Genomic DNA, 20,133 nt, shown 5'->3' with positions numbered 1-20,133 from the left:
TGTATTGTATTTTTTTTTTTTTTTTAGCTAATTATTTTACTATGCATTACTTATAATATAATAGTACGAGTATGTCTATTAAATTGACTAAATTTTTTCCTCAATATTTTGGCAAATTTATTGAAGTGATGTCTTGTTAAAAAAAAATAATGCTAAGATAGTATATATGCTTGAAAATTATTTATGTTCAAAATACATCTGTGTCAATAATGATAAAATTCTAATAATTGCTGTTATAATTCTAATACATGACTTATGATATTCTATGAACTTATAAATATTTATAGAATACAGCAATTTGCGTAATTAATTCAGATTACTTGCCATAACTTATAAAACAATAATTTGTGAAATTTTTGAAGTTTAGCTATATCCTTAGTCGCCTCATTAATTTTAAAGAAAATTATTTAAAAGATTTTATTAATACTTATGATATTCGTATATAAATCTTAAATATGGATATAAATGCTATTTTCATTATATTTCTGCTGTTAGTTTTCTCATTTTTAAATGTTCAAAATCCTCTAGTCTAAAACACTTTGTTTATATTTAATTGATTTTTTTATGTGCTAGTCAAACCATGTTTGTAACTATGAAAATCAAAATTTATTTTATTTTAAAATTTAAGATAGTTATTTGAATCCAAAAATAATTGAATAATTATGTAATTTTATGCTTGATTTACTTTAAAATGATTTCAGAACAAATTAAATAATACTTGTATGGTTCGCTATTTTTTTTCTAATTAGAATTGGACAATGTCTTTTTTTTGTTTATATCAAAATATAAAAAGTAATTAAGAGAAACTGTTTATCTTAACTTGGTCAACAATTATGTTTTTTAAAGTAAATATAACATAATATGACACATTTACTTCTATTAATTTAGTATGTATTAATTGCAACTTAAATATTTTTATATCTAAATGGGATTAATACAGTTATTTAGTACACAAATTATGCACTCTAATTTACTGATTTGTGTGTTTTGTTAGTTGTGTATATGGCGTAGTGCAATATTGAGTTTTGTTAACATTTTATTCTATTGTATGTCTAAGTAAATTTTTTGTACAAAAATGTGATTTTTGGTTGAGATGGTTTTATTATATTTGTACATGAAAAACAAAATTAATAAAAATAAAAATCTATATAAATTTAATATACTGGGTTTGATTTTTTAATTTATTATCTTTACTGATTCCTTCACCTTTCTATTTCCATTTCTGTTTATTGGGTCCTTAATACTTTTTTTCATTTTATCAACTTAAAACACAAACATCACATTTTATTTTATCTTAAATCATTACAAATCTTAGTTTTTATTTCTGAATTACCATTTTTATTTTAAATTAAACATTTAATGTGCACACTAATTTTAAATAATCAGCATTAATTTAATAAATCAAATCTATAGAGTATACTAAAATGAATATTTCTCAAAAATCATATTAATATTGACATTCATTACCATACTTCCTACATTATTTATTATTTGTAAACCAAAATGCTAATTATTATTTTAATACCATACACATAATTCTAACTTTCCCCCCAAACAATTTTCAATGAAGTTCAAGATTGTAATTCCAGTATACTTTGAATGAGTGAGGATGGTAAAGGTTGCTCTGAGTCCTATCCTTAGATCTACCGATGATACATACAGTGTGTTTATGCTAAGAGGTATCACTAATTATTTCAATTGGATGACCTTGTATTGAAATGGTGTTTTCGGGAAACAAAAGGGAGTAACAAAATATACAATTTCAGACAAATTTAAAATTTTTAATTGATGAATTTTTTAACACTATGCACAATACAACTTTTTTTTAAATCGTTTTTGTAAAAAAATGTATTTTCTAATTAGAAAATTGGTAAATTTTCGACGATATATTCTGGTTTTGACGAAATTTTAATTATGTTCAATTAAATTTTTGAAAATTTAAATAATATTTCTGATTTAAAATATTTCTAATTTAAATTAAATATTGTCGAACAATGATAGTATTTTCTGCTGGTGTATCTTGTAAATATGTATCTACATATTTTCTCGCGTGATTTTATGTATCGTTTTCTAACAATAATTGAAATTGATTTACAAGAAAATCTGGATATCTTCTACCAGTTATAAAAATAAGGACCTAAAAATTTTCCACCGATTAACCAATACTACACATTTATAACCCAGACTGTCTGAAAGTTAGTGTCTCTAGACTAATATGAATTTGCATTGTTCTAAAATATATGGTTTTATTTATTCATTATACCAATATTTGTAAATTTATTTCATTTTTTTTGTTTTTCATTTTCATTATTTCATTAGTCCATAAATGTCGCCAAGGTCTTTATTTGTGTATTTTCTGCCTACAAACAAGTATTCAATAATATCAGAAATATTATTTTGGTTTTCAAATATTAAGTTGAACATATTACAACTTTACAAATTTTGTAATAAATTAAAATTGTTTTAAAAAATATACTCTGCCCGAATATGTTGAAAAAAATGGGTTTGCCATTTAAGAAAAAGTTATTTTTATTTTGCATAGTAACAATGCAAGTACCATTCGACTCAAAAATTTTAAATTTGTCTGCAATTGTATAATTTTGTACTCCCTTTCATTCCCCTAAAAACCCCGTTTTAATACAGACTCATCCAACTGAAATATTTAGTGATACCTCTTAACGTGAACACTCAGTATATATACAATTTTACATTTTCAAATTTCTAACATTGTTCATTACTCAAATTAGATATTTGTATTTATTTACCACATTATCTGATAAATGTTTATATTATCAATGTATATACACATACATATATATATATATATATATATTTTGATAAGTATTTTAATACTTTTTTTTTGTATTTAAATACTGTTCTAAATACATTAAAGAAATATAATACGCATTCTGAATAAGATTTTTTTAGTATTTTCTTTTTATATTTATATATTTAATTTTAAAAAAAATGTACCTATTTGTGTTTATAAATAAATTATTATTCAGGTTAGTGGTCATTAATAACATAAAATTTAGTATGAGCGCAAAAATCCTATAAATGGTGATAGTAATTTATACCATGTACATTATTATTATTTATATATTATTATTGATACTGCCATATCTTACACTCTATTTAAAACCGACTGCATAAAAAATAATAAAAGAGAAAGCTAAGGACAGCTATTAATCAGTTTAAAAAAGCATTTATTGAATTTTCCAATTTTCCTGTCAGTGCGGAAGTAGGTACCTATAAATTGATGTATATACATTTTTTTATAAATATTAATCTAAAATAAAGATTCAAGTCTTGCTTTCCGTAAACACGTCTATGGTATTCAATACTACCCACTTTATTACTACTGCCCAAGGATATTTAACTTCATTAGGCAGAAATCTAATCTTAAATGAAATATACACCTGATATTTAATTAAATACTATAAATACTAATAAGTGCATACTTGACACTTATCTAATTTTAAAATTAGAATAACACTTTTAATGTTCAGCAATTATTCTGAATATTTTTATATTACTTTATAATATAGTACAAGCCACCTAAAAATATTTTTAAAATATAATTATTTACTATTACTTTCGAATGCAATACTCTCATTATAATACAAATGGAAATATTTTTTAATTGTATAATAGTGGGCCTGGGTTGTGAGTGTACTACTATTGCATTGATTTTAGTATTTTACATATATATTTACTGTACACAGAAAAAAAAAAATTGGAATAAAACTAACCTGTAATTAGGTATTGAATATTATGCCATTGTCGTGGAATAACCGTAGAACATTATTCTATTGGACTCATAAATGGAGCAAAATTATTTGGTAAAAATATATAATGAAAATAATATTTATTTATATAAACAAATATCATAATGATTTACAGCACAAAATAAAAATAAATTTATTACGACTTACGTGAGTATGAAAAATAAATAATTATTTCTACAGAAATATATTTATGTACATATATACTCGTATAACCGGTCTAGATGAATCTCATTTCGTTCTTCCTAAAAAAATGAAACATTTAAACAGACTCTTTATACTTAGGTAATGGTTTATAACGTATTAAAAGGTTATACTTTATATGTTCCCTGAAAAAGTTCTAAGATTTCAATCGCATTAGTTTTTTTTGTATATAGTGACAGGCAAAGTAGATTTCATAAATATATTTTATAGTATATTTTTGATTTATCAAATTTGAACCCTTCATGTTGAAAATGACAATATTTGTGTATTCAATATACTTTATTGGAATACGTATAAAATATGTTTTTTTTTTAATGTAATAAATAATTAAAAAAGCAAAATTTACAACTATTTTGTCATTTGGGTTAATTGCACCCTTCCGCATACAAAATTCTCGTGCTAATCACATATATCTTATTCAGTATTTAGTTTTTCAAATCCTGTAAATTACCTGAAATACATCACTCATCAGTGCGACGGTAATTTAATGATTTGCTGGAATGAAGTTAATATTTTTTCAATTATTATGTTAACAATTTACCTATTACCGGATACCTACATATAACAACGTTATTTAGGTATTCAAAGCAATGCTAGGGTAAGCAGCAATGTATTCATTCAGGGGCGGATCCACAGTTTGAGAACTGTTGGTCAGGCTATTACAAGATGCCAATTATTAGAGCTGAAACAAGATTGTATTTAATATATTATATATTATAATGTATACATTGTATTAAAAAAAAATCACAAATATGTTTGTGATCATCTCGTATAATAAATATGTAATTTATAGTTTATTCATAATTATTATTGAATACATTAACGATTATTTTATGGAGGATTCCGTCTTACATGGAGTCTGGTATAAAGATGTTTTACTGTACTATATAATTAAACCAGTGGCGTCGCTGGGAGTATATGGGACATTTGCCTCAGTCTAGTATTAACTTTAACCTACAACTTTTTAAAAATTTTAAAAAATATAAGAAGTCTTAATGAGGCGAATTTTGTCAACAAATATTAATTATGGGTCAGCTGATATCATTCTTCTAGATCCGCCCCTGTATTCATCTTGTATCTTACAAATACGTAGATACGAGTAAAATTAATTCAATTGCATATTATACATAATACACACATATATATATATATATATATATATATACAGTAAACGTTACATTATATTATGTAATATTCATTTACGATCAAGAGTATGGCGAACTGTGCTTACGCAAAAGGTATAAAAATGTATTTCAAACGTATTTTTTTAATTTTTAATTAATTTTAATTGTAAAAGAACGTATTTTTCTAAGTTTGCCTTGAGCGCTATTAAAACTTTCTATGCCATTCTCCGTATCTAATATTATAGAAATAAGAAATATTAAATAATAAAAATTGATTCTAATATCAAATTAATAAGCTATACAAGAACAACAACTATCAAAATCATATTTTGTTCGGTTGTTGCACTTTCTCATTAAAAATAATACTTCACATTTTACTGTTAACCATTGATTTTTAATTTATGAGTCATAAGCATTATGAAAACTATATATATTTATATATGATTTTATACACAATTATTAAAACTATAAATATATAACAATAAATACATGTATGGGTATGCTTTGTAAATATTTTACGTATCATTACGGTATTTAGTTAATATGTAGCATTACAACATTTCAGCAGATATTTGCTAATTTGCTTTGTAGGTATTGTGGCAATACTACAATTCTGCTGGCACGTAAATGGTATTAAGTTAGTGCGGTTAGGTTGAGTTTATTTTTTTTGTATGAATAACAGGCGTAATTTAAGTATCAATGTACAAGGAAATAGAAAATTTGAAATTAGCAACTAACAAATGTCAGTTATTGTGATGAAACGATTCGTTGGTTTTTTTTTATTTATTTAAATTACAAAATGTTTCAGTCCACCAAGTGCTATTAAAACAATTTTAAAAACTTTATTAATTAATAATTAATATTTAATTATATTAATGTATTTTATGTTAAAGATTAAATTTCATTTAGTGATTCGTTACGATTATCCGTCCAGATAATATCCTGCGGTATTCGAAACCATATTCGTTGGTTGGAGGTATTTTCCCTGGATTGTAATTAGAGGCTCCGTCCGAGTCTTTTAGTTAAACGTAAACATTTTTAAATTGTGTTTTGATGCTAATATTTATAAGGGGTATTCTTGAGTCATTGTGTACTTGGCGATTTCTCATGAACTACTGTTCTCTAAAGTATATTCTAAGAAATTGATTTTGAAAAATTTAGATTTTATTTATTTTAATGGATGAAGCAAACGCCAAGGCAAGTTAGGTATAGGATATTAGCGACCAACCACATTATTAAAGTGTACAGTAGGAGAGATAATTTAATTTGAAGTGTTAGCTAAGAAGAAGAAAAAATTGACTAGAGTATTATTTTCATCCTAGTATTGCCTTGTACGAATTTTTTGTTTGTATGGATGTTCCAAATTAGTTTTGTAAAGAAATTAGTAATGTGAAATAAATCCGGATTATCCGAAAATTCGAAAAATCCAGATTTTCAGATTTTGAAATCATAAATTCGGATTTTGAAATTCAAATTTTAAATTTTTGGACTTTAGAATCCAAATTTCGGTTTTTTCAAATTAATCAGAATATTACATTTTTTGTACAACACCTAAACTATTTCACTATATACTAACTAATATATCAAACACCTAGTTAACTTATTCTAGTGACAATCAATGTATATTAAACCATCTTATTTTTAAAATTTAAATAATTATATAAACTTAATAAAATATATTACATTTTATGTAAGTAAGATATGTATTGTTAATTTGTTGTTACTTTAGGATTTTTGAATTTCGAATTCCGAAAATCCCGATTTTTCTACTACATTACTACAATTTAGATTTAACTACAAGAAATACACTGTAATATTTTACAAATACATCTTTCCAATTACAATTAAATTAAATAACTGTAGCGATATTTATTTGTTTTGATCTAAGGATTGTCCAAAATAATTCTTTTCCCTTAATACTTAATTCTGAAGCATGTGATCCGAGACAGTTTGTTTGGACAAATTTATTTCCATTTAAATATTTATAAATCGATCAATTATTTATTTATATATTGTATAGACTATAGTAAATATAAACAGTTTTCAAATTTATTTTCCATACTTTAGGGCTTTTAGTACACTAACAATTTATTGTTTTTATTTCATAAACTTTTAAATTTTAATTTGAAGACCTGTGAATAATGATGAAAGCTTCTAATTACATTTTTACTTTTAAAAGCCATTAACACATTTTAAAAATCGACCCTTTATAAATTTTTAATGATTAAAAATTTGATTTTCGTCAAAATGAATGATTTCATAAATAATAACAATAATTTTTTAAAATTTCAAAATGTGACGTTAACTGATTTAATTATAACGATTTGGAAATTGAAGAAATAATAATACACACAATGTATTGAGCGTTACAAATAGTGTTTTTTGTTTAGAGATATAAATTGACTTTATTATGATTCTCCTTTTTGCACCAAACATTCCGTAAAAATGGCATATAATCTTTCCCACATTATTTGTATCTGCTCTTCAATCATTCACTTCTTTTTAATTTCTTAAAATCTCAAAATATTCTCAATACTATTTTCGAAATTCCTTGATCCAAGTAATATTTTTTATCTTCAAGGCTGGTTTGTCAATTTAAAATTATTAATTAAGTAATTCATTTTATTGTTAAATATTTTGTTCTACAATTAAATGTATACCATTTTTTTTGTATTAGTAGAAACAAACGGTGGTGAAATTACAAAGTTTCAATAAAAAAATACTTTTGAAGGTTATTAATGTTTTTTTTTTTTTACGTTACGATGTATGCCATGTATTATTGATTTATGTATTTATTATACAGGCACGTAATTTCAGAGGTACAGTAAAATAAAAATTATAACAAAATAATAAAATTCGGTTGAATTTAATGTTGAATATCTAGCATGTAAAGTTAAATATAAAACATTTTTATAATCACGCTTACCATTTTAAAAACACTATGTTTACAGCCAATTAATATAGTTATTTACTATAGTATTTACTATTCGTAGTTATTTACTGTAATAAAGCAAGACCTATTAAAAATTGTAAAGTAAAATTATATATCATTCATATAATATTTATTATGTGTATAATATAAATGGGTAGTTCACATTTTTTTGTAACCATTTCTGATTTCTTATAATTTTTTATCCTAAAGTAGTGATTGCGATTTTTTTATTATTAAATCTGGCAGCGATTTTTATAGGGAATATATAAGAAAAAAAGATATCGTTATATTATGCAAGTACTGATTAATATTAGTCTTGTAAAGGTATAACTAATATTTTAAAGAAGATAAGTATTGATAAGTAATAATAATTTGATGTCGTACATTTGTTGTGCACAAATTTAACATGATGGTGGGTGGGAAAGATAGAATGATGTTCCTGGATGCAGGATATAATGCAATATAAATGCGCCACTGTAGTTAAATCGTTTGGCTGAAAAATGCGGTTGAATAATGATCGCACTTTCGTAAACTAACAATCAATAACACGACAACGTCCGTGAATAATAACGATATATTATAAAGGTTTAGAGTTGTATTTATTTTTGTTCGCAGCGATATATTTTGTTGGTGTTCGTCGTCGTTACGTGTGAAATATATAATGCGACGTTTCCGGTGTCTTCAGGATGAGGGATATTATTGTAAATGTATATATTACACACAGCACAAGAACGTCCAGAGTTACGTATCTGAATTGAATTTTTAATTTCGAAAAACGGACGCGGAACGGAGAGGTGATAAATCTGGCAAGCGCGACGACGACGGTGTATATTTTTTTTATATGTAATCTGGCGCGTTTGTTTTCGTTTTGTTTCAGGTAAAAAATGCAGGTAACGTGGTAGTGGTGATTTATCTCAGCGGCGTGGTAGCGGGACGAGGGCGCGTATATACATTACGGTGGCGGCAGCTGCTGCTGTTGGTAGGTAGGTAGGTAGGTACCCAACCCGAGGGGTACGTACGCGGCCCATAGAATTATCCTGGCGGACGGATTATGCGCGTTTTCCGCCGTAATATAATATAATACAACCACAATAGCACCTCGAAGGTATATAATATAAAACCTGCTGTCCGACGCACGGATAAAACCGGCCAAACCAATCGTACGAGTGCATGTGATATAAATTCTAGGGTCTAAAATTGTGTGTATTATCAACTACCACGCGCTTCGTGCAATATAAATTAGTAAGCCTTGTATTTCGAAATTTGTTGGCGGTATGAAAACAGTTTCATCAAAAACAAACAGCGATAGAATCGATTAATACTGATTAAAGAAAATAATACGTAATTTATACGTAATAAAAAAATACGTTTAAATACATTTTCAAAAGTATAGGCTCATCCTTAACTGGCTACAGGTTACAAACATATATTTAAAATATAGTATTTAATATACGAAAAATCAAAAATGTTGGGCATTGATGTAATACATACATGTAGTATCATATATACGTACTTACGAATACTATCGTTTATCGTAATTTCAAATTACTAATTTGTATCACTTAGTCGTAGATATCCATTAGTATCTATGTAAGATATGTGAGGTGTAAGCAATTACCTATTTATATGCAATTTTTGGCGACCATCTATTTGTCACGGTTTTATTTACCTTGATTATTTTAACATAGTGTGTTAGAAGTATATTTGAAAATCGAAATCGTTATTTTGTAATACGTACATCTAATCGCTTTATTACTACTGAACTTTATTTTTATAAAAATTGTTTTATTTGTATTGATTTAATTTAAACTTAAAAAAATTGATTGTAACAATGAAAGGGTATTAGATCTCATTGAATGCTACAAATATAAACTTTTACTATGGTTCCCAAAAGTCCAAAACATTACAATAAATTTACAAAATTCGATGCATGGACAGAGTTGGCCATAAAAATGAAATCATTAGATTAATGTATGTAGGGAAAAAATTGTTTAATAAATCTGATTCACTAAATATGTTCCTAGGTTTCATAAAATTAATTTGTAATTTTTTTTTTTTTATAAATAGTATGAATTAAAATAAATATATTGCTAGCTTATATCTAAATGTTCCAGTGTGTAAGAGTTGTAAGAGTTATAATAGAGTTATAATATTGTAATAGAATTATAACCCGCTATAAGAGTTGTTTTCACGGGACATTGGTTCCACTCATATATACATATAATGGGAAACAATTCATTTTTCTTAAATTATATAAAATATAATATCTTATAATAGGTATATTAGTTAATATGTCAATTATGTATACAATAGGATCTTAATAACCCAGGCCGTAACCATTTTCCTCCAAAAAACGAGATACCGTTTTCCTCCACTGTTCATTTTCTTCCAAAAAAAAAGGGTTGGTTTCCAATTTCCTCCACATTAATTTTGACTAAAATTATGTCTATTATCCTCCAATATTTTAGCCAGTGTTGAAGGATCACATTTTGCGGGTATCTGTTGATTAAATTCTGGTCGTGTTCTAATCTAGGGCTAGGGAAAAAAGCTAGTTTAAGTGTCAGACAGCACTCGCAGTTTATAACAGTCGATAACTTACGAGTAATATTGTAACTTTGATTACGATTAATAAAGATACATACATATAACATATGGGCATATACGTATATACTTATATTGTTATAATATGTATTATAATTTATCACTGATTATTATGATTACACTCATTGAGTGAGACAGACACACAAATATACGATATACTCGTATCAATAAGACGATATTTTTAGTAGCTTACTGTACGTCGAATAGTGTCTATAGCGTGTTTTATAGTTTCTATGAATTTATCAAATTTTAATTTTTAACGTCTGAAAAAGCGACGTTTATGGAAAGTTCTCGAGGAAAACCTTTGATAATTCATAATAGTTACAAATATTTTTTAGCGTATAAATTAAAATCAGAATCTGGATTATCATGTTGGCTATGTTGTTTTATTACTTTTCAAGTAGTTATATACATAAATAAAATTGAAGAAATAGTAGCCGATGAACTACACAAAAATGTACATAATCATTTACCACCACCAAAAAAAAAAAATTAACTAATAAATAGTGAATAATGCATGTAAGCGAAAGCAATTGATGGTTTATTATCGCGACCAAAAAAAGTAATAATTAAGGAACTAAGTTCTGCTAACTGTTCAAATTTTGATGATACAGATTAACGATTGACGATTTTATTATTTTATTTTTTGGAGAAAAATGAAAAGTGGAGGAAAACGGTATTTCGTTTTCGGAGGAAAATAGACCCGTCCATAATCCAAACGAGATTGGAAGAAGGGGTCATTCGAATTGAATATGATTTTAAAAAAAATCAACTTTTTTGCAATATAAATTTTGAAATTTATTTTTATCTAAAATCTAATGAATTAAATTGAAGTTATTATTATGATGTATTGTATATAAAATTACACATCTACATATTCATTTAAAATATTGAGTTATTTTTTAAAAACTTATAGGCAATGAAATGGCAATGTGGGTAATCGAGAGGCGACCGCCTCTCAGTTTTTTGGGGGGGGGGGGGGGTATCGACAAAATATACTTGCCTCTGAAAATTTTTGAGTTCGCCACGCCACTGCATATACGAGTAGGTACATACTCGTATTAAAATATCGTGATGAGATAATTTTCTAGTGCGTTCGGATTTACGCGACTCTATTTCATTTATTCATGATAAATATGTATAAATTATTAATACACATCCTAGGAGCCTTATCATCATTTGGATTATTGATCACTGATATTTATAAAATTAAATTTTAGTTACTATATTTTAACATCACAAAAAATGTATGTAACTACTAATGAAAACAACGTATTTTTTTTTTTTTTTTGGCGATTAACTATAACATATTTATTTTCATTGTATGGAAAATGTTCAACTTACCGTGAGGAAACTACAATTAATTACTTGTGGAAATATTGATGTTACTTATTATAAAATACATATAACTAATATGATAAAGATTGATATACATAAAAAAATGATGTACGGAGAAGTACTCTTCGTATATACATTTAAAAGAAAAATATCGAATTTAGCTCTTCATTAATATTATATATATAATAAATTGACTTATTAGAACATTTGAAAAATGTATTTTTCGACCTTCATGACAGCTTTATACCGTCAATAATAAATATTTCAAAACAATCCGGAGCGCGGCATGTTATTAATAAGTAAGTGCACTATGGTAGAAAGGTATATCTGGTTGTTTTTGTGACCTTTGTCACGAAAAAGCAAAATAAAATACGCAGTGGTGAATAGTTTTTATTCGAGATCGTGAAAAAAAAACGTGACTGTAAAACAATTTCAGTAGACGTATAAAAAAACACTCATCGTCTACCGGGTATACACGCACACTGCAGGGCTTGAAAAGTTCCTTTTTAAAATTAAATTAGTGTTCTGTTCATCATACAATGTAGAAATTACATTCGGTCTCTATTCTGTGGTTGAAGAAATTAATTAGTATATTTTTGCGTCCTACAAAGAATAATTTTTGTTTACAGAATAAAATTCTATACAAATGAAAAATCAAGGAATTATATTAGGAATAATTTTTAAATTAATAATTAATTTGTATAATTCTGATACCTTTACATTGTTAATTATTTAATTTATTTGTAAATATTAAAATTAAAATATCAATATAAGTTTTATATTAACTGTATAATATATTTAAATGTATATACAAAAATACAATGATATAAAACTATAAAATTGATGCATTAATATTAAATATAAACAGCAAAAATAAAATAGAAATTATTACTATTATTTTATTAAAATCAATAATGGGCGTAATAATGAATTGTTATTGTGTATTTTTCCAAAATTAGACGAAATCCCAGTTTTGGTTTTTTTATATTTTATAGTATTTTGTACATTTCGACATCATATCAGTAGTTTCAGAATTATATACTATAGAAGTATTAAAATTTAGTATATAGAGGATAGTACCAAACCACCCCATACATTACCCATGTTTTCATAAATTAAATAATATGGGAACGGTTAAACGTGTGGTATCATCGTATAATTGACTGTCAAATTCAATATTTAACGTTCAGATTCTCACTAAATTATTTTTATAATTATTAACATTTTAAAGGCGAATGATTGTCATTATTTTCAATAATTATAGTTTATATTACGAAACACCTAGTAGAAAAGTACCGATTTTTATTCACCGTATGTCGAATATGGACGCATTAATGCTTTGTATGTTGTACATTACGCATAAGTGTTTAAAATAATTTTAATTTATTTTAAAATATATTAATTCAAATTTTAAATTAGAAAGCACAATACAGTCAGTTAATATAAATTAAATTACTCTTCGGGAAAATTAAAGTCACAATAGTAACTATTACTGGAATTTGAGGGTTTCAAAAATGCAACTGCGAAATAAAATTTATATAAATATCATCATTATGCTTGTCGAGCTGCTAAAAAAAAATACATCTCAAAGTGCTAAGACGATTGAACTTATGATGGAAAAAAATCGAAATTAATTGTTGTTTATTACATAAATATATCATTCATAGAATCTAATAAAGATTTAGTATCCAACCAATCACTATATAATTCCAACATATTTTAAATATTGATCACGCTGATTACCACTTTTAGTAATTGCATGTAATGATTAGGTAATCGCAATATTCTCTTCTCAAAATAGCTATTGCTTATAATGATTAAAGGCATTATTGCTAATGAACAACTATCGATATTATCGATATACATATATACTCGTATATATATATATATATATATATATTAGGGTAGTCCTTAGTCATTGACTTTGAAAAAAAATTAATATTTTTGATTTGCTACCACTCAATTTTGTTCATAACCATGAAAAAAAATGTTGGTTGAGTTTTGTTCTGATATCTTAACCCCTTCATGTGCCTCAAATGAGTTTAAAATAGTTTAAGAGTCTAATTTTATGGTCTTTTGATTTTAAATCTAAAATTATAGTAATTAGCATAAAAATGCGTAGTAATTTTATGATAGAATATAATTTTTCCTGAAAATTGTGTTATAATATGTTTTTACGAAAATATATTTCTCGATAGAAAAAAATAAAATAAAAATATTTCATATACTGCGTAACAATTTTTCAATATTATTTCAGTATAATTTATAAACATTTTGTGTGAAAAAAAAAATAGTATAACCTCAGGTCTAAAAGTTAAAATTTTCCGGCCATTTGTAGTACTATAATTCTGAAACAACAACCTTCGTATTTTTTAACTAGAACATACCAGTAGAAGTCGAAATAAAAATGGTAAAATCCTTTTAAAATATTAATGATTTAATTGAAAATTTTCAAATACGATATATTATTTCATTGAAGAAAGTATATTCTATAAAAAATTAATATATTTACGATTTTATAAACAATTTATCAATGATATTATTTCAAAGATTTAAGATTTCAACTGACTTTTTGGATCAAGTCCCTAAAGAGTGGCATGTAAATTTAAATTATCAAAAAGGGATAAAGAAACTTAGCAACATGAAAGTTGTAAATGACGCTGCTGAATGTGGAATTAAATTGATTGGTAACTTCAATAAATTCCTAACAGAAGATGAAGATCAAAATCCATTTTTAATGCAAATTATATGTGATTATTGTGATATATGATTATTTTCCTGATGCCAAGTAAAAAAATCTAGCGAATGCATACGGCTCAATCGTACACTTTAATATAATTCGCGAAAGTTAAGTTTGATTAATATATATATAGTAAGAGCAGTACAAAAAAATATTCCATAACCCGTAAAAATCTAGCAGCTTACAGTTCAGGTATGAACAGCGTTTGCTGACCCTGCAACATGCTCATTCCCTTATATACGAACACAATGCGGTACAAAGAAAAATAATAATATTCGATTGCCGGGGAAAAGAAAAAATGGGGTAAGCCTCGTCCGGTATATACGTCATGTATATACATTACACACAATATGTATATAGTCGAATAACGTCGCCGCCGCCGTCTAATAACGTCGAGAAAACCAGCCGCAGCTGACGTCTGCACATCTAACCCTCCTTTTCTTATCTCATATAATATATATATATATATATATATATATATATATATATATATATATATATATATATATACGCATTCACCTTATGCGTACTTACCTTATAGCGGGGTTAGTCCTTGCTCGCGGTTTCTTCGTTTTTTTCTTCTAAAACCTCGAAAGATAGACACGGCGTACTTGACTACATTTTTTTTTCTCTTAAGATATTAAACCGTTAACGTAACAATCCTGCGGCGGAGCTCCAAAGTTTATGGTATATCTCAAAAACATGATCGTTAGCAGTTCCCGGTCAGACCCTACAGGGTCTTATTTGGTAGAGTACCGTATGTATTTATAAACGTATGATACCCGTACATATATTACCGGTCTTAAATGTAAAATAATTCGTGTACAAGTATTACGTACGTAATAAGCGTGTAATACAAACGATGGAGACCCATATGTGTAATGTATAATGTGTATTATTTACGCGTCCTCAATATGTTTTCAAACCCTAATTGAATCCGACCGATGCGACGGCGATGCAAGAACCGGAGGTTGTTTTTGAAAAGACACGCGTGCCGCCGCATGTACACCAGCCTACCGAAGCAGTAAATCATACAGCAGCGTCTCTCCTACAACGACCGTATCGTTGTACATTATTATAATATTATATATGTATTTACGTCCAACTCGTTATTCATGTATACATGGTTGAACCCCTTCGTCTGCATTTATAGGTGTATGTATACGAATGTATATATATATATATATATATATATTATTTTTCTAAAGAAAATGTTACGAAGATCATTTATTGGGTATGACATTTCGCTGGTTAATTGTCCTTAAGGAATTTAAAATTTTTCAATAAAATATTTTAAATGAATACGCGATTTGAAAAATGAAAAGCTCTATACAGTATGGAAAACAACTTTAATATGTACATTTTCGTTTTTAAAACAATCGAGACGTGCCAAACCTAAGTATTATATACAGTTTCTAATGTTAAAATGTTATAATTATTTATTTATTTTTAAAATGATACCAGTGATTTCTATAAATGTAACATATCAATATTTATTGATATTGTTAAACAGTACATTTAAAAGCTCAACAAAATAGACAAGAAAAAACTATTATTTTAGCGTAAAACACTTTTTTTTAAGTGTCACAAAACGAAACGCGATTTTTTTTTAAAGATTTTGTTAAAGATTACTTTTTTCCGGAGCAAAGTTTTTACACACAGATTTATACACGCGGTACATAAGCGGGGCCATTTGCGCGCGGTGACGAGGTGGAGAAACGATCCATGAATACTAAACACACACACGCGTGCGCGCGCCAACACCATAGGTGTACAGTTCATTTGACCGACTACCGGTGTTCAGTATTTTGCATAACAGAACGTGATCAGAAATTTGTTATTTTTTCTCAACGAGTATAAAAAAAGTTCAATGACCCGCGTAGGGGTTAATTTTCTTTTCTTTTAAATACCCAGCGGGGCACAAGAGCGTTTGTTTTACACGGATTGGTGTGCCAATATATATGCTACACGTTCATAATTAAATCACTTTGAAGTACAGCGGGGACTCGATAATATTAGCAAGAACTCCGATCTTTGTACCATCGAATGCGTCAAGTTTTAACAATTTATTACGGCTTTATAGTACAAGCTCTCGAGACGATTTGTAATTTTTGATGTAGGTTTTAGACTAATCATCTTTAATTATTTTTCAATGTCCCACCACGGCGCAGCGCGGTAAAAAAAACACAATCGCCTGGTTATGTTAAAACGATTGATTAGGCTGAGCAGCTAAAAAAAAAAAGCTAAAAAGTTCAAAAGTTTAAAAAACCATACCGGCAAGAGAAACTTGCAAACAGTCCTAAGCCTGGGTTGAAATAATAAGGAAAACAACGATTATAATTTATTTATTTTTTACTTGCCTATAGAAACCTAACCCAACATATAGCTAAGCTAGCCGGGGCAATTCAGCTAGAGTTATAAAATTGTGGTGCGACGGCTAATAATCATCATCGCATTGCACTGGTAGGTGAAGATTTGAAACTGCGTTACTACGGTGATGTACATATATAGTGTAGGTAATGGTATTGCACGCGTGGCCGTCCTGCAGATATTTAAAACGCGGGCGTAAAAAAAAAAAAAAAAAAGGGAAAAAACACGGTTTAACGGTTAAACAGAAATGTCGCGCGGAGTTTTACGAGCGGAAACGCGCGTTTTTCGCGGAGCACCGATAAATTGAACGGGAAGAAATTTAATTTCGACGGATAGTAGTACGAAAAAAACATGGACGACGACGTGTATATACGCGATAAAAAAAGAAGAAGAAAAAGGTGTCCGTAATGTCGTACACACACACACGCATCGGGTGACTCTTACACGTACGTATGCACACGCACAGAAGACGTGTCGCGGTCGTATGCAGCTCCGGCAGTAGGCTCATTAATAAAGTACCACTGCGAGTAGGGCTTTCCCACACGTATACACACAAAACTACGTACGTATATGTATAACGTGTACGCGCGCACACGCACGCGTTCCGGGGTATTGATGTCCCTGTATACGCGGTTGCGTGCGCGTGTGCGCGTGAGTTTTGTGTGTGCGTGTGCACTGCCGTTGGCCCGCTCGACCGTATCGAGTGCGTTACGCGGGCGCGGGCGAGGGAGGTCGCCGCTGCTCCGCCACCATTCGCCCGCGCCGCCGACCGATCGCGTCCAAAGCCGCCGTCTCCTAGAATTCGATTGTTTCCGCACGCGGCCGCGGCGCACAATGGACGGGCGCGGAAAGCGTTGCGAAAGTTGGCAGTTAAATTTTCGGGTCTTGCTCCGACTGTTAGGTTCGACCCGACTAATAGGTCGCGGCGTCTTTTGCACGCGCATTCATAAATAAATACATATATATATATAAATATATTACCGCGTTCACGGTATACCAGGTATATTATATCATGGTATACTTGATAAAATGGTTTTTCACCGTCTAAATTTAATTTAAATACTCTCTATCTCTAACACAAGCATCGCTTATAAGAGATAGATAATCATTGTAATTCTGTATGTAAAAATTTGTAATGTGTACTTATATTATGATTCAATAAACAAAAAAAAAAAAAAAAAAATGGTGTACGGTTGTAGCGCGCGTACAGTACGTTTCCCGACCGTATACATATATTATGCCCGTATGTTTCTATTTGCGTCTATTCCCTGTCCGGACGACCTTTGAACCGAACGAAAATAACACGACGGCCAATTTACCCGTGTGTTGCACGGGAGGTGTTGGGGGGGGGGGGGTATGGTTACACGACGTCGAAGGGCGCGTGCGCCTCGTGCACAGAGGTCGTCCGTACGGTTGGTGAAAACGCCACCGATTATAATTTATTGTGTTAAAAGCGACGGATGATCATAAACATACGCGCGGTACAGTACGCGGTCGCGGTACTAGTGTATAAGGCGTTACAATAATTATTATGTATTGATTTGAATATATCATTTAATCATCTAGGGGGGGATTTTAGGGGGTATTATTTAACTCCCCTGAATATATTCATAGCCCAAACAAATGAAAAATAATGATCAGCTGAATTTTTTTTTTCATGCTTGAGATAATTTTACTCAACACACGAAATAATCTTTTAGTTTAAAAATTTGGGTTTTCAATGAAATCACAGACTAATTATTTAGATCTTTAAGTGTAATATTGGATTTTCTATTTGGTATTTTCAACTAAGTTTATACTATCTATCTATGATACCTCAATGATGTTAAATAATGAGGCCTAGTCCGAAAAAAAATGTAAACCCATAATAGTGATTAGTGAAATATTGTAGGTACCTGTAAGGAAATTATTAAAATGGGAGTGCGACAGCCTAGTCCCTGTATTTCTATTTGGTATTTTCTAACTTTTAACCCTATCAACATTTAAGCTCTAGTTGTGCATATGATTATTACTCTCTCGTATCCGTAGGTATACATGTCCTCTGATGTGTATGGGGGGGAAAATAGCTTAAAAATTAAAAAACACAATTATTTCGTTAGTGGGATGTCACGACGTCTAGACTATTAAAAAAAATTCATTTTTGTCTTTTTATTGCTCGCGTTAATCGAAAACAAAAAAATGCGAAATGCTTGTAAACGAAATGCTTATAAAAATTATGTGAGTAAATAATCAGTATGGGAATGACGACAAAGAGGATTAGGGTACCAGGATGGTAATGCAAAGATAGTTTACTTCAATTAAAAATAATTACACGCGCATAGATGCATTTGCTTTTTTATGCGTGCACAGTGCTTATATAATGTAATCGTTTGTATTTTCTATATCATCAACGCACACAACGAATGTGACGAATACATTTCACAGACGCGAAACCACGTAGAAGTTATTGGGCGCAAAAAAATTATACTTATTAAGAAGTGCAGTCTTGCACGTAAGTACTATTAAATATTTAAATAGTGTTCAAATAGATGATGCCTTCACGCGGTATCGTTATAATAAGACGTAATTAACAATATTGCGATGTATTATGAACGACGCGGCGGCGGTAACGATGACAAAACGCGGGGCGTTTCATTAATTTATGAAACCAAAAGCTCGAGGATATGCAGAAACAGCAACAACATTATATGGTGTATGCATAGCAGTTGGTCGTGTTATTGGTATTTTGGCAGTCTTGTTTGAACTCAAGCCTTAAATTAATTATAAATATTGACATTTTCCTGGAGATTACGTATATAACTATATATATATATATATATATGTACGCATATCTACGATATCTACATACATTATGTATACATGTGTATGCGCACGTGCACGAAGCGTAGCGTAGTAGTAATAGCATAGTAATAGTAAAGTAGTAGTAGTAGTAGTAGTAGTAATAATATAGTAGTAGTAATAGTAGTAGTAGCAGTAGTAGTAATAGTATAGCAGTAGTAGTAGTAGTAGTAGTAGTAGTAGTAGTAGTAGTAGTAGTAG

This window comes from Sipha flava, unplaced genomic scaffold, assembly GCF_003268045.1.
Source record: "Sipha flava isolate LNK unplaced genomic scaffold, YSA_version1 43_pilon_pilon, whole genome shotgun sequence".
NCBI lineage: Eukaryota > Metazoa > Arthropoda > Insecta > Hemiptera > Aphididae > Sipha > Sipha flava.
The sequence above is the reverse complement of the archived record's forward strand: the minus strand, read 5'-3'. Positions refer to the sequence as shown.